The sequence below is a fragment of the Carcharodon carcharias genome, chromosome 15, assembly GCF_017639515.1.
Source record: "Carcharodon carcharias isolate sCarCar2 chromosome 15, sCarCar2.pri, whole genome shotgun sequence".
Lineage (NCBI taxonomy): Eukaryota > Metazoa > Chordata > Chondrichthyes > Lamniformes > Lamnidae > Carcharodon > Carcharodon carcharias.
In genome coordinates this window covers 69,641,982-69,654,244 of record NC_054481.1, presented here as the reverse complement: position 1 = coordinate 69,654,244, position 12,263 = coordinate 69,641,982, and the positions used below count along the sequence as shown (strand labels likewise).

General features: G+C 42.7%; 1 protein-coding gene across 6 annotated transcripts in view; it reads right to left on the bottom strand.

The window, feature by feature from the left end:
* The window catches only part of pigq (phosphatidylinositol glycan anchor biosynthesis, class Q), a 46,882-nt gene extending 39,829 nt beyond the window's left edge, over positions 1–7,053 (bottom strand). For 2 of the 6 annotated variants that reach the window (XM_041206366.1, XM_041206365.1), the window contains exon 1: positions 2,606–2,833. The gene's annotated coding sequence lies outside the window, so the exon portion shown is untranslated. Of the gene's footprint in view, positions 1–2,605; positions 2,834–6,937 lie in introns of those variants that run through there. The other 4 variants (XM_041206361.1, XM_041206364.1, XM_041206363.1 and 1 more) reach the window with 3 other exon arrangements.
* Positions 7,054–12,263: the final 5,210 nt, after the last annotated feature.

The window sequence follows — 12,263 nt, the reverse complement described above, 5'->3', positions numbered from 1 at the left end:
GCCACATTCAGACTGCCTCCGTTAAAGTCACCAACGGCATTCCCTGTGAGAACTGAGAGTCATTATTTCCCCCTTGATCTCTCCGTGATATCATTATCCATGTTTTCAATACCTTAAAATGTCTTCCTCAATCCTGAACTCAAAAAATTCCAACCTGTCAAAACTGCAGCAATTACATTGTGTCATTTGCACATCATATCGTTCCTCAAGCCACCCACTACTGGATCTCTTTCCACCAATGCACTGAATTCAAAACCAGAATACCAGTTTGCAAATCCCTTCATAGCTCCAGCTCAGATTAAGTCTGAAATCTCATTCAATCTATCACCTCTGTTGTAAATATTTAATTCACCACTCCATCTGTTGGAGGCTTCAGCTACCTTAGTTCTAGTTAATATGTGCAATAAAACGTATAGAAACATATGGAAATAAAATATAAATGCACACAAGAGTGCCAAACTTGTGTTATTCTAGATTTCTATGAGGGGAAGCAACAATAAAAAAAACGGAGATGTCAGGCAAAAAAATAAAGATTGAATTGGCATAATATGGAATATCATTTCTTTATTTTAGCATGATAGATCTATTGCCATTTATCAGGATTGATATCATGCTTGCTTAAAAAGGAACATGGTCTGTATGATCAACTCTGCACAACTTCTATTAGCAGGCTTGTATCCATTACAAGCCTACCGACTCCCACAGCTACCTCGACTACAGCTCCTCACACCCCGCTTCCTGTAAGGACTCCATCCCATTCTCTCAATTCTTTCGCCTCCGTCTGATGATGTCACTTACAAAAACAGTTCCTCTTACATGTCCTCCTTCTTAACCGAGGTTTTCCACCCACGGTGGTTGACAGGGCCCTCAACCGTGTCTGGCCCATCTCCTGCGCATCCGCCCTCACACCCTCTTCTCCCTCCCAAAAACATGATAGAGTCCCCCTTGTCCGCAATTATCACCCCACCAGCCTCCGCATTCAAAGGATCATCCTCCACCATTTCCGCCAATTCCAGCATGATGCCACCACCAAACACATCTTCCCTTCACCCCCTCTGGCAGCAATCTGCAGGGATCGTTCCCTCTGGGACACCCTGGTCCACTCCTCCATCACCCCCTACACCTCAACCCCCTCCCACAGCACCTTCCCATGCAACCGCAGAAGGTGCAACACCTGCCCCTTTACTTCCCCTCTCCTCACCGTCTAAGGGCCCAAACACTCCTTTCAAGTGAAGCAGCATTTCACTTGCACTTCCCTCAACTTAGTCTACTGCATTCGTTGCTCCCAATGCGGTTTCCTCTACATTGGAGAGACCAAACGCAGTCTGGGTGACCGCTTTGCAGAATACCTTCGGTCTGTCTATGCTATTTCAACACTCCACCCTGCTCTCATGCCCACACATCCATCCTTGGCCTGCTGCATTGTTTCAGTGAAGCTCAACGCAAATTGGAGGAACAGCACCTCATCTTCTGACTAGGCACTTTACAGCCTTCTGGACTGAATATTGTATTCAACAATTTTAGATCATGAACTCTCTCCTCCATCCCCACCCCCTTTCCGATTTTCCCCCTCCTTTTAGTTTTTTCCAATAATTTATATAGATTTTTCTTTTCCCACCTAATCCCATTATTTTTAAGCGTATTTCCATCCATTATTTTTTCTCTACCTTTTAGCCTATTTCGATCCCTTCCCCCCACCCCACCCCCACTAGGGCTATCTGTACCTTGCTTGTCCTGCTTTCTACCCTGAATTAGCACATTCCTTTAGATAATATCACCACCTTCAACACCTCTTTGTCCTTTTGTCTGTGACATCTTTTGGTTATCTCCATCTATCACTGGCCCTCTATCCAGCTCTTCTTGTCCCACCCCCTCCCCTTAAACCAGCTTATATTTCACCTCTTTTCTATTTTTACTTAGTTCTGTTGAAGAGTCATTCGGACTCAAAACGTTAACTGTGCTCCTCTCCGTAGATGCTGCCAGACCTGCTGAGTTTTTCCAGGTATTTTTGTTTTGGATTTCTAGCATCCACAGTTTTTTGCTTTTATCTGCATGACTTCTGTTGATCAATATTCTTGATGTCAACAGCAAATATACACACAGACATAAATCTATATATCCCAGAACCATTCTTGTAAATCTTTCCTACAACCTCTCCACTGTTTTCACATCTAAAGTGTGGAACACAGAATTTAACACAAAACTCCAGTTGAGGCCAAACAGTAGTTTCATAAAAAAATCACCATAACTTCCTTGCATTTATACTTACTCTTGTCTCCAATTATAAAGCTTAGGATCCTGTATGCCTTATTAACTGCTTTCTCAACCTGCCCTGCCACCTTGAATGATTTGTGCACCTAAACCCAAGTTCCCTCTGAACCACTTTTAGAACTGTATTCATTATTTCGTATTTCGCCGCTTCATTCTACCTTCAGGATGATAGGGAAAGACAGGGCAGTGGGATTACTCGAGTTGCTCTAGCAGAAAGCCAGCACAGAGACAACAGGTCAAATGGCTTCCTCCTGTGCTGCAACCATTCCATCTACACAATATATAAACATTCCTTGCAAACACACAGCACAAGTGCACATTGATATCCACTTACAAATAGACTGCTGTTGTTTCACTGCATTGGGGACACATTTCTCTCTCTTTCCATTGGTTTAAACTCCAGCATTAAACACCCTGGTGCAGCAGGATCAGCAGTGATTGCAGGGGCCCGGCGGGTGGAGTACCAGGGCCAAGGGGAAGGTTGCTGGGGGATGGGAATAGGAGGACAGCGGTTATGGCGGCGGCGGGGGGGAGGTTACGGGGACGGGAAAATGAGATGGAGATTACGTGGGGGGGGGGGGGGGGGGAGGGGGCGGTGAAGGCACGGGTTTACAGAGGCAGGGGGTATGTGGGAGGGAATTATGGAGGCAGAGGGTTACCGGAGGGGGAGGGATTACCAGGGATTCTCTCCCTCCGGGTCTGGCTTTACCCCGGGCTCGGGCCGCCGGTTGTTATGGAGGCGGAGCGGCCGGTCTGGATCGCCCTAGAGCCCATGGCGGCCTCTCCTCACAAACATCCCCTCAGCGCCTCAGAGTGAAACCCCCTCCCGACTAAACAACAACAACCCGGCACCGAACACCGCGGGTGCACCGAGAAAACCGCTCCCCCCAAATCCCTGCCCCGCTGGAAGCCGGTGCAACCTCCAAATGACCCCCCCGCAATCCGTCCCCAAACTCGGGGTCCGCGCAGCAGCGGAGAGAGACTCCGGCCGCACTGAGCAGTGGGGGAGGCATCTTGCAGCAAGTCCACGTAACCCCGGAGATGGGATGCAATCAGTCACTCAGTAGTCCAAAGCTTGAATGTTGCTGAAAAGAGAGACATGTTACCAAAGCTTTTTGTCTCACACTCATCAGGACAAATGCAAGAATGCCAAATTTTAAATGATCACAACAATTTATACTACAGGAGAAAAGGGTGCTGATTAAGGATAGTTAACAAGGGATACTGGATACTTGTCCTAAATGATCAAAGACTAGAGTTCAAGAACAGGAAGGTTATGCTATAAAACACCAATCAGACCTCAGCTAGAGTACTGTGTACAGTTTTGTTACAGGAAGGATTATAATCACACTCGAGAGTATAGAGGGGATTTACAAGGATATTAGCAAGAATGGAGAATTTTAGCTGTGAAGGAAGATTAAATAGGCTGTGTGGGAGAGGGGTGGGGCATGGATAGGGTTCACAACAGTGGGAGGCTGAGGGGAATTTAATTGAGGTGTATAAAGTTATGAAGAACCTAGATAGAGTGGATAGGAAGGACCAATTTCCTATTAGCAGATAGGTCAATAACTAGGGTCAATTTAAAATAGCGGGGTGCTTAAAATTGTTTTCACCCAGAAGGTGTTTGGAGTTTTGGAACTTATTGCCTGAGGGTAATAGAGCCAGAAACCCTCATCACATTTAAAAAAAATACTTGGACATGAAGTGCTGTAACCTACAGGGCTACACAGCAAGAGCTGGAAAAATGGGGTAGCTTATTTTTGGCATGGACATGATGGGCTGAATGGCATCCTGTGCTGTAAATTTTCACCATTTTATTACATGCTCTATATTTAAAATGTGCAATATTACTTGGAATTATACAGAATATGCAGCACTGAAATAGGCCATTTGCTCAACCAGTCCATGCTGTCCATTATGGTCTACTTAAACTTCCTCCTTTCTAACACTCAGCATAACTTGCTATTCCTTCTGTCTCATTTGCTCATCTAGCTTCCTCTTAAATGCATCTATGTAACTCATCCCAACTACTATTGTGATGGGGTAACTAATTTTCAATTAGAGAATGTTTTGATTATTATTTAGCATATCCGAGATTGCCTCTTTTTTATCTACATACATATGTTGAATTATTGTGTATTATTAATGTTAATTTTATTGCTTTGAACTACATTTCAATTTGTGTTTTCATTAAAGTCAATCAAATATTTAAAGAAACATGGCAATAGCTCCTAAGATTGTATGTAATAAATGTCCATACTAGACAAATTGACCTAACTTTTATTTAACAGTGATGTGGGTCTCACAATGTTACTTGGAGTGATTGGAGGTTGTTGTGTTTTATCATGCAGACCTATGAAGCCCCTAGAGCAACAATTTCCCTCCCAATCAGCAAAGACAGACATGCCTCCCTCATGCCTTATACAACAGGGCATGTCCATGTCCTCTATTTCCTATACTTACATGTTTGCCTTTCTAGAAGGGTATGTATATCTTCTCACGTCACTCAAAATGATCATGTTCTGCTCCCCTTACCTAAAAAAATCTCTCTTTTCTCCCTTCTGAGGTGCCCAAGATGAATTTTTCCTTTTTCCCAATCATATCTGGTTCACTAATGTCCTTTAGGGAAGGAAATCTGCCATCCTTATCTGGTCTGGCTTACATGTGACTCCAGAGCCACAGCAATGTGGTTGACACTTAAATGCACTCTGAACAAAGGTAATAAATGCTGGCCTAGCCAGCAATGCCTGCATCCCATGAACAAATAAAAGAAAATTTTTTTTTGCATGGAATAATTTGATATTTAAAGCTAAAATGAATTTTCAGTGTAAAATATATAAGAGAGTGTCTGAACTGCATTTGCCATAAATGCTTTGCTGGCAAAATAATGGCAAGTTTAATGAGTTTAGGAAGAAATGTCATTCCACAAATTGCTGGATGATTTGTGCTGCTTCACCATTAGCTTTGTGGAAACAGCAGCATTCGCTCAACCTCCCTATGAATTTGCTGCATTTGCACATTAATTAGTCATTATACTTGCCGCAGAAAGGGCTGGTACTTAACCGTAAGAACCCTTTTAATGCCAAAATTTACATTCACTTAATGCCACTCAACTTCCCTAATCTAAGAAAAGGAGCATTTGAAATTGTGAAGCCTTAATCCTGCAGGTAATAAATTGTTTTTAGGTAAGTTCAAAATTTTTATTTTCTTTCCTTATTTTTACTTTTGGCCTCTTTTTCCTTATCTTAATACAAACTTTCTGTTTCCCTCACTTTGCTTATCCCTCTGTGTCAGGTTTGACTCTAATTACTCTATTTCCATCTCTGTCATTACCCAGTTTCTTTCTCAATCCTTCAATCTCGTGGATTGAGGAGATTGGTCCCACCGTTCACTAAGATCCCAGATGTCCCATTGCCAGTGTTATCAGCTCACACTTTTGTGAAGACTGGGCTGCAGTTCTATTCTTCACTGCTGGGCTATTTGAAGCGTAAGAGCCAATGGCTTTTTCCACAAATCAGGATAAACCAGACTGTGGCAAAAACATTCTTCAAGAACTGGTCAAAACCGTGGAACTCCATCCCTAACAGCACTGTGGGTGTACCTACACCACACGGACTGCAGCAGTTCAGGGTGTTGGCTCACCACCACCTTCTCAAGGACAAATAGGGATGGGCCTGGCCAGCAACATCCACATCCCGTGAACGAATAAATTTAAAAAAGGATAAAGTCTAATGAATGGGGTACTCCACGAGTTGGCCAACTCCAATAATCATGAGATCAGAGAATTAAGGATTAATTAACAGTCCATCAAACATGCATTGGCAGTTAAAGGATTACTTCAGAGAAAGTTCACCAAACTAAATCTAGTTAGTTTAAACTTGTGGCTGTTCATAACTAGACTCTATTCCTGTGCCAGCGACAGTCTGGTTTGTCCTGATTTGCATCTTTGTGGAAAAAGCCATTGGCTCTTACATTTCAAACAGCCCAGCAGTGAAGAGTAGAACTGGAGCCCAGTCTTCACGCAATTATAAGCTTTTATTTAGAGACACACATTACAAACAGGCATCTCCAAACCTCAACAGCCACAATTTCAGTCTGCTGCTATACAGTTAATGCCACTACCTGAATACAACTAAAAACAAATAATATACAATTAATATACAGCGGGCTGAAATATTATGCTGCACAATGCTGGGTATTATATCATCACTTCAGTTTTTCAGTGCAGCCCCCTTGTCTGAGGGAAGGCAATTTAATGTTAAAATGAGATTTAATTTTAATTCGCCAGCTGACACAGTCTGATCATACAGCATTATCGATTTCCCCTTTAACAGATTCTATAAAAGTGAGTGTGAGAAGACTCCAAACTCAGCACAGATCCCACTACATGGAATAGCCGTCAGCTCAAGGAAAATATCTAACTATGAACAGAGGCAACATTAAACTTACATAAGAAATAGGAACAGGAATAGGCCATACAGCTCTGAGAGCTTGCTTCATCATTCGATAGATCATAGCTGATGTTCTATCTGAACTCCACTTCCCCCTCATCCCCCCATATCCTGGATTCCCTTTAATGTTAAAGAACATTTCTGCTACACAAACATTACATTCTAATAGATTTCTAAAAGATTTTGGTACAAAAAAACGTCCAGTGTATAATTACCTTCAGTGAATGAAGAAAGCTCAGCTTGAAAAGGGGGCTGTACTTACCAAACACGGCATCTTCTTGTCAGGAGAGGTTTCTGTATCTGTAAGTAACATTAGAGTTATGATGAATGTGCAGTTAGTGATAGGTGTAGATAGGATGGGTGTGATGCTGTGCCCTGAAACAGCAAATGGTAAAGAGATACAATTGGGAGCGGTAGGATTGTCAAAGTTTATTATCAAATTCTGGAGCTTTTCAAAACTCTACAAATTAAATTAAGTTCTACTGCATTTTACACATTCAGACTTGGTTGTCTATGTACCTGCTCTGACTTAGATGAAAACCAAGTGCAAATGTTTTAGTTGAATGTTTAAGCTGGTTATTAGGTGCTGTATTTAATGTGGGAACTCTTCTGGTGACATGGGTGTGGACAACTAAAAGGTCAGAATGATAATATTACTGTCCAGTGCCACCCACAAATATACACATACATTGCTCTGTTAGCATGAGTCAAGGCAAATCACAAAAGCGTGCTTGAGTTCAATGCAAAAGGACAAAGGGGTTTTGACGGTAGTGATATTATCTAAAGGATGTCCTAATGGGGACATTAAGGGTAGCAAGCAGGACAAGCTAGTGGCAGATGGCCCTAGTGGGTGTGGGGTGGGGAGAAGGAATTGAAATGGGCTAAAAGGTGGAAATGAAACAATAGATCGAAATAAATTTAAAAATAGGTGGGAAAAGAAAAATATATTTGTAAAAAAATTATAAATTATTAGAAAAAGGGGATCGGAAAGGGGGTGGGGATGGAGGAGAGAGTTCACGAACTGAAATTGTTGACCTCAATATCATGGTCTGGGAGGGAGAGGAAGGTGTGAGGGCAGATCACGGGAGATGGGCCGGACTCGGTTGAGGGCCCTGCCAACCACAGTGGGTGGAAAACCTCAGTTAAGGCCGAAGGAAGACATGTCGGAAGAACTGTTTTGGAATCATGATAGGGTCCCCCTTGTCCTCACTTATCACCCCACCAGCCTCCGTGTTCAAAGGATCATCCTCCGCCATTTTTGCCAATTCCAGCATGATGCCACCACCAAACCCATCTTCCCTTCACCCCCCCGGCGGCTTTCTGCAGGGATCGTTCCCTCCGGGATATCCTGGTCCACTCCTCCATCACCCCCTACACCTCAACCACCTCCCTTGGCACCTTCCCATGCAACCGCAGAAGGTGCGACACCTGCCCCTTTACTTCCCCCCTGCTCACCGTCCAAGTGCCCAAACAGTCCTTTCAAATGAAGCGGCGCTTCACTTGCACTTCCCTCAATTTAGTCTCCTGCATTCGCTGCTCCCAATGCGGTCTCCTCTACATTGGAGAGACCAAACACAGACTGGGTGACTGTTTTGCGGAACACCTTCAGTCTGTCCGCAAGCATGACCCAGACCTTCCTGTCGCTTGCCATTTCAACACACCATCCTGCTCCCATGTCCACATGTCTGCCCTTGGCTTGCTGCAATGTTCCAGTGAAGCTCAACGCAAACTGGAGGAACAGCACCTTATCTTCCGACTAGGCACTTTACAGTGTTCCAGACTTAATATTGAGTTCAACAATTTCACATCATGAACTCTCTCCTCCATCCCCACGCCCTTTCCGATCCCCCTTTTTCTAATAACTTATAATTTTTTTACAAATATATTTTGCTTTACCCACCTATTTTTAAGTTTATTTCGATCTATTGTTTCATCTTCACCTTTTAGTCCATTTCGATCCCTTCCCCCAACCCCACCCCCATAAGGGCCATCTGCCACTAGCTTGTCCTGCTTGCTACCCTTAATGTCCTCATTAGCACATCCTTTAGATAATATCACCACCGTCAACACCCCTTTGTCCTTTTGTTTATGACATCTTTGGCAGTCTCTTCTTGGCCTCCACCTATCACTGGCCCCCTATTGAGCTCTACCTGTCCCACCCACCCCCCCTCTACCAGCTTATATTTCATTTCATTTCTATATTTTTTTGTTCTGATGAAGGGTCATGTGGATTCGAAATGTCAACGGTATCCCTCTCCGCAGATGCTGTCAGACCTGCTGAGTTTTTCCAGGTATTTTTGTTTTTGTTCTAGATTTCCAGCACCCGCAGTATTTTGCTTTTATATACAAGAATGATCCCAGACATGTGAGTTTCTAGCTACCAGAACAGGATAACAAGCCAGATCTCTTTTCTCTTGAGGAGCAAAGGTTTGAGCAGTGAAAAGTCGTGAAAATTATTAAAGGTTTTGAAAGAGTAGATAGATTGTTTTCACTTGTTAGTGAAGCCAGGGAAATGTAAGATAGTCACCAAGAAATCAAATAGTGAATTCAGAAGAAACTTCCTTACACCAAAAAGTGGCAAGAATGAGGATCATACTATTAAAGGGAGTGATTGAGACACATGGCATAGATTCATTTAAGGGGAAACTAGATAAGCATTTCAGGGAGAAGTGAATAGACGGTTCTGTTGATGGTTATGTGAGGAAGGATGGGAGAAAGCTTGTGACATGGACTGGACTGGCTAGGTTGAATGGCCTGTTTCTGAGCTGTACTTGGCAATTTTAAGAAAGTTAGAAGTGGATTAGGTGCATTTGTAAATCAATGCTGCCACCTAATGGTATATTTATCACATTGTAGCAGTTAGTCTTTATTGAACACATTTTGGCTGGCTGGCCGCCATCCTGCTGAAATGTTATTGCCCCCATTATGCTTATAGTGTAATTTATTGATTGGAATATTTTTTAATTTGAATATGTCTATTGTTGTGGTGTGTTTTGATCACTACTTATAAATATCAGCTTGTCTCTGAATCAACATAAAGAACCTGGGTTTATATAGTGTATTCTAGGAGATCCCAAAACACTTATTGAAATTACTTTTCAAGTAATATCCCTATTGTAATGTGAGAAAATGTTAATTTGTTCACAGCAAAGCCCCACAAACAGCAATGAAATAAATGGTCAGTAAATCTGCTTTGGCTGTTGTTGGTTGAGGGATATATGTTGGCCAGGACTGCAGGAGGACTTTCTTCTGCTTCTTCATTGCCATGGGATCTTTCATGTCCACATGACCAAGCAGATGAGCCTTTGATTTGGTACTTCATCCAATAGATGAAACCTCCAACAATGTAGAACTTCCTCAGCATCAGCATTGTTTATGTCCTCAAGATATTGGTTTGGGGGGCTTGAACTCTTCAGTTTTTGATCGCAGTTGAGAGTGAGCCACGTTGACAGGTGGTTGCAGAGCCCAATCTGGGTTGACATTTATTGCAGCACCGAGGGAATGTTGAATTTATTGAGCTACCCTCTTTTAGTGAAACGTTAAACTGCATGCCTAGGTGGAGGTAAAAGATACCATGGCACTTTTTCTAAGAAAGGGAATGCATTCTTCCAGTGTCTTGGCCAACACCCACTACTCAATCAACATAACTAAAATGCTGAAAAAAGAGACATGCAGTCGAAGCTATTCTTCTTGCAGTCATCAGGACACATGCAAGAATACCAAATCTCAAAGGGAGCAACAATACATACTGCATGAGACGAGAGTGCTGATTGGTTGGCAAGTGGACTCTCATTGGTAGAGACTTTGCCATGTACCTTGCAAGGTCTCAAGGCCAACTCAGACATACATAGCTGTAAGCCTGACAAAGGGGCTGGAATAGTCATCCTTAACAATCTTGACTATATTGACAAAATGCACGTCATTCTTAATGATGGGTCCAAATTTGTATCCATTGGACCCGTCGCTAAACATGACCACACAGGCTTACTTGTAAAAAAGGTACAAAAACATTTGTTGGACTTGTGTGTAAGAGTAACAAGCTGCCTACTGGTGTACATGATAGGATTTGTCCTCATGGTTCACTGTATGTATGGGCTACTCAAGACACACAAAAGTGATGTCCCTTTACTCTCTATCTTCCCTGTGACTGGTTCTGCACAAGGTGAGTTGGCCAAATGGTTGGGTGAGTTGCTACGTGCACAGTGAAGGATTTCTTCACTTTTGTGAAGACTATACAGGACTTGCATATCAATAGCAATGCTGTGTCCATGTGCTTGTTTGACATTGCTAGCTTATTCACCAATGTACTGCCCAAGGAAGCCATAGACATTTGCACCATGGTGATCTAGACACGCCACCATCATCTGAATCTGTATTCATTGAACTTATGAATTCAGCAATTCATGCAGTTTTGTTCAGTTTTAATGACACCACGTATGCTCAAATAGATGATGTTGCCATGGGATCCCCCTAGGCTTAGCTGTCACAAACACATTTGTCAGTTTCCACAAGAAATGCGTCTTCGCTGGAAATACCCCTAACCTCTTACCTTTGCATATGTCTGATATGTGGATGATATATTTGCTATATTTGAATCTGCAGCTGTATGTAAGAATTTTTTTTACCTTAATGGGCTTTATCCTGCGCACCTTTGAAATGGAGCAGTCAAGCGAGTTCCCTTTCCTCGATGTGCTAGTTGAGAAATCTACCAATGCGTTCTTCACTGCTGTCTACTGCAAGTCTACCTTCACAGGTCAATATACGTGTTGGGATGCCTACAGTTCCACCGCTCTATGATTGGCCTTTCCGGCAGCCTAGTAAATAGGGCCCCAGCCATTTGCTTACCATGCAAATTTGATGCTGAAATAGGGCACATCAAAGTTACCCTGTGGGGCAAAGGCTACCCTGATCAAATCATCGCTAAATGTATATCGTGCAAACTCATGAATGGGCCTGAAAAGTGCCCAGTCTACCTCAGATTATCTTAGAAGAGTAAGGTACCTCAAAAATGTGAGCAATTTGAAGCTAACTGTTTCATGCTACTACAATGCAGCATCAACACAAATGTATTCTCCACTAACAGGATGCTGCCATCAAGCCAAAAAGACATTCTACCTACTACACAAATGAGTAATGTGGTATGTGAATTTCAGTGTTGTTGTGATGCCATGTATGTAGGTCTTATGTCCCAACGACTGGGGGATCATATCAAACAGCACATCTCTTTGGCTGTTCACAACAGGCAAAGTATTGACTGTACCCAAACAGCCCGTGATTGTGATTCTATGATTGGACAACACTTACTAAACAATCTTAATTGTGCTAAAAATTACACTGAAAACCAATTTAAGATTATCAGTCGTGCTCACAGAGTGGCTTACTTACATGTACTAGAAGCCACATAGATTCATACACTGGGCCCTGTCATTTGCAAATGAAATGAACATGTCCATCATTGTGCCCTTTTCAACTAAACAAAAGCTTGGGGGCAGCCATTCTCTGGTACATCCATCATGGCAATGCCTTGACCAATTAGAGTTG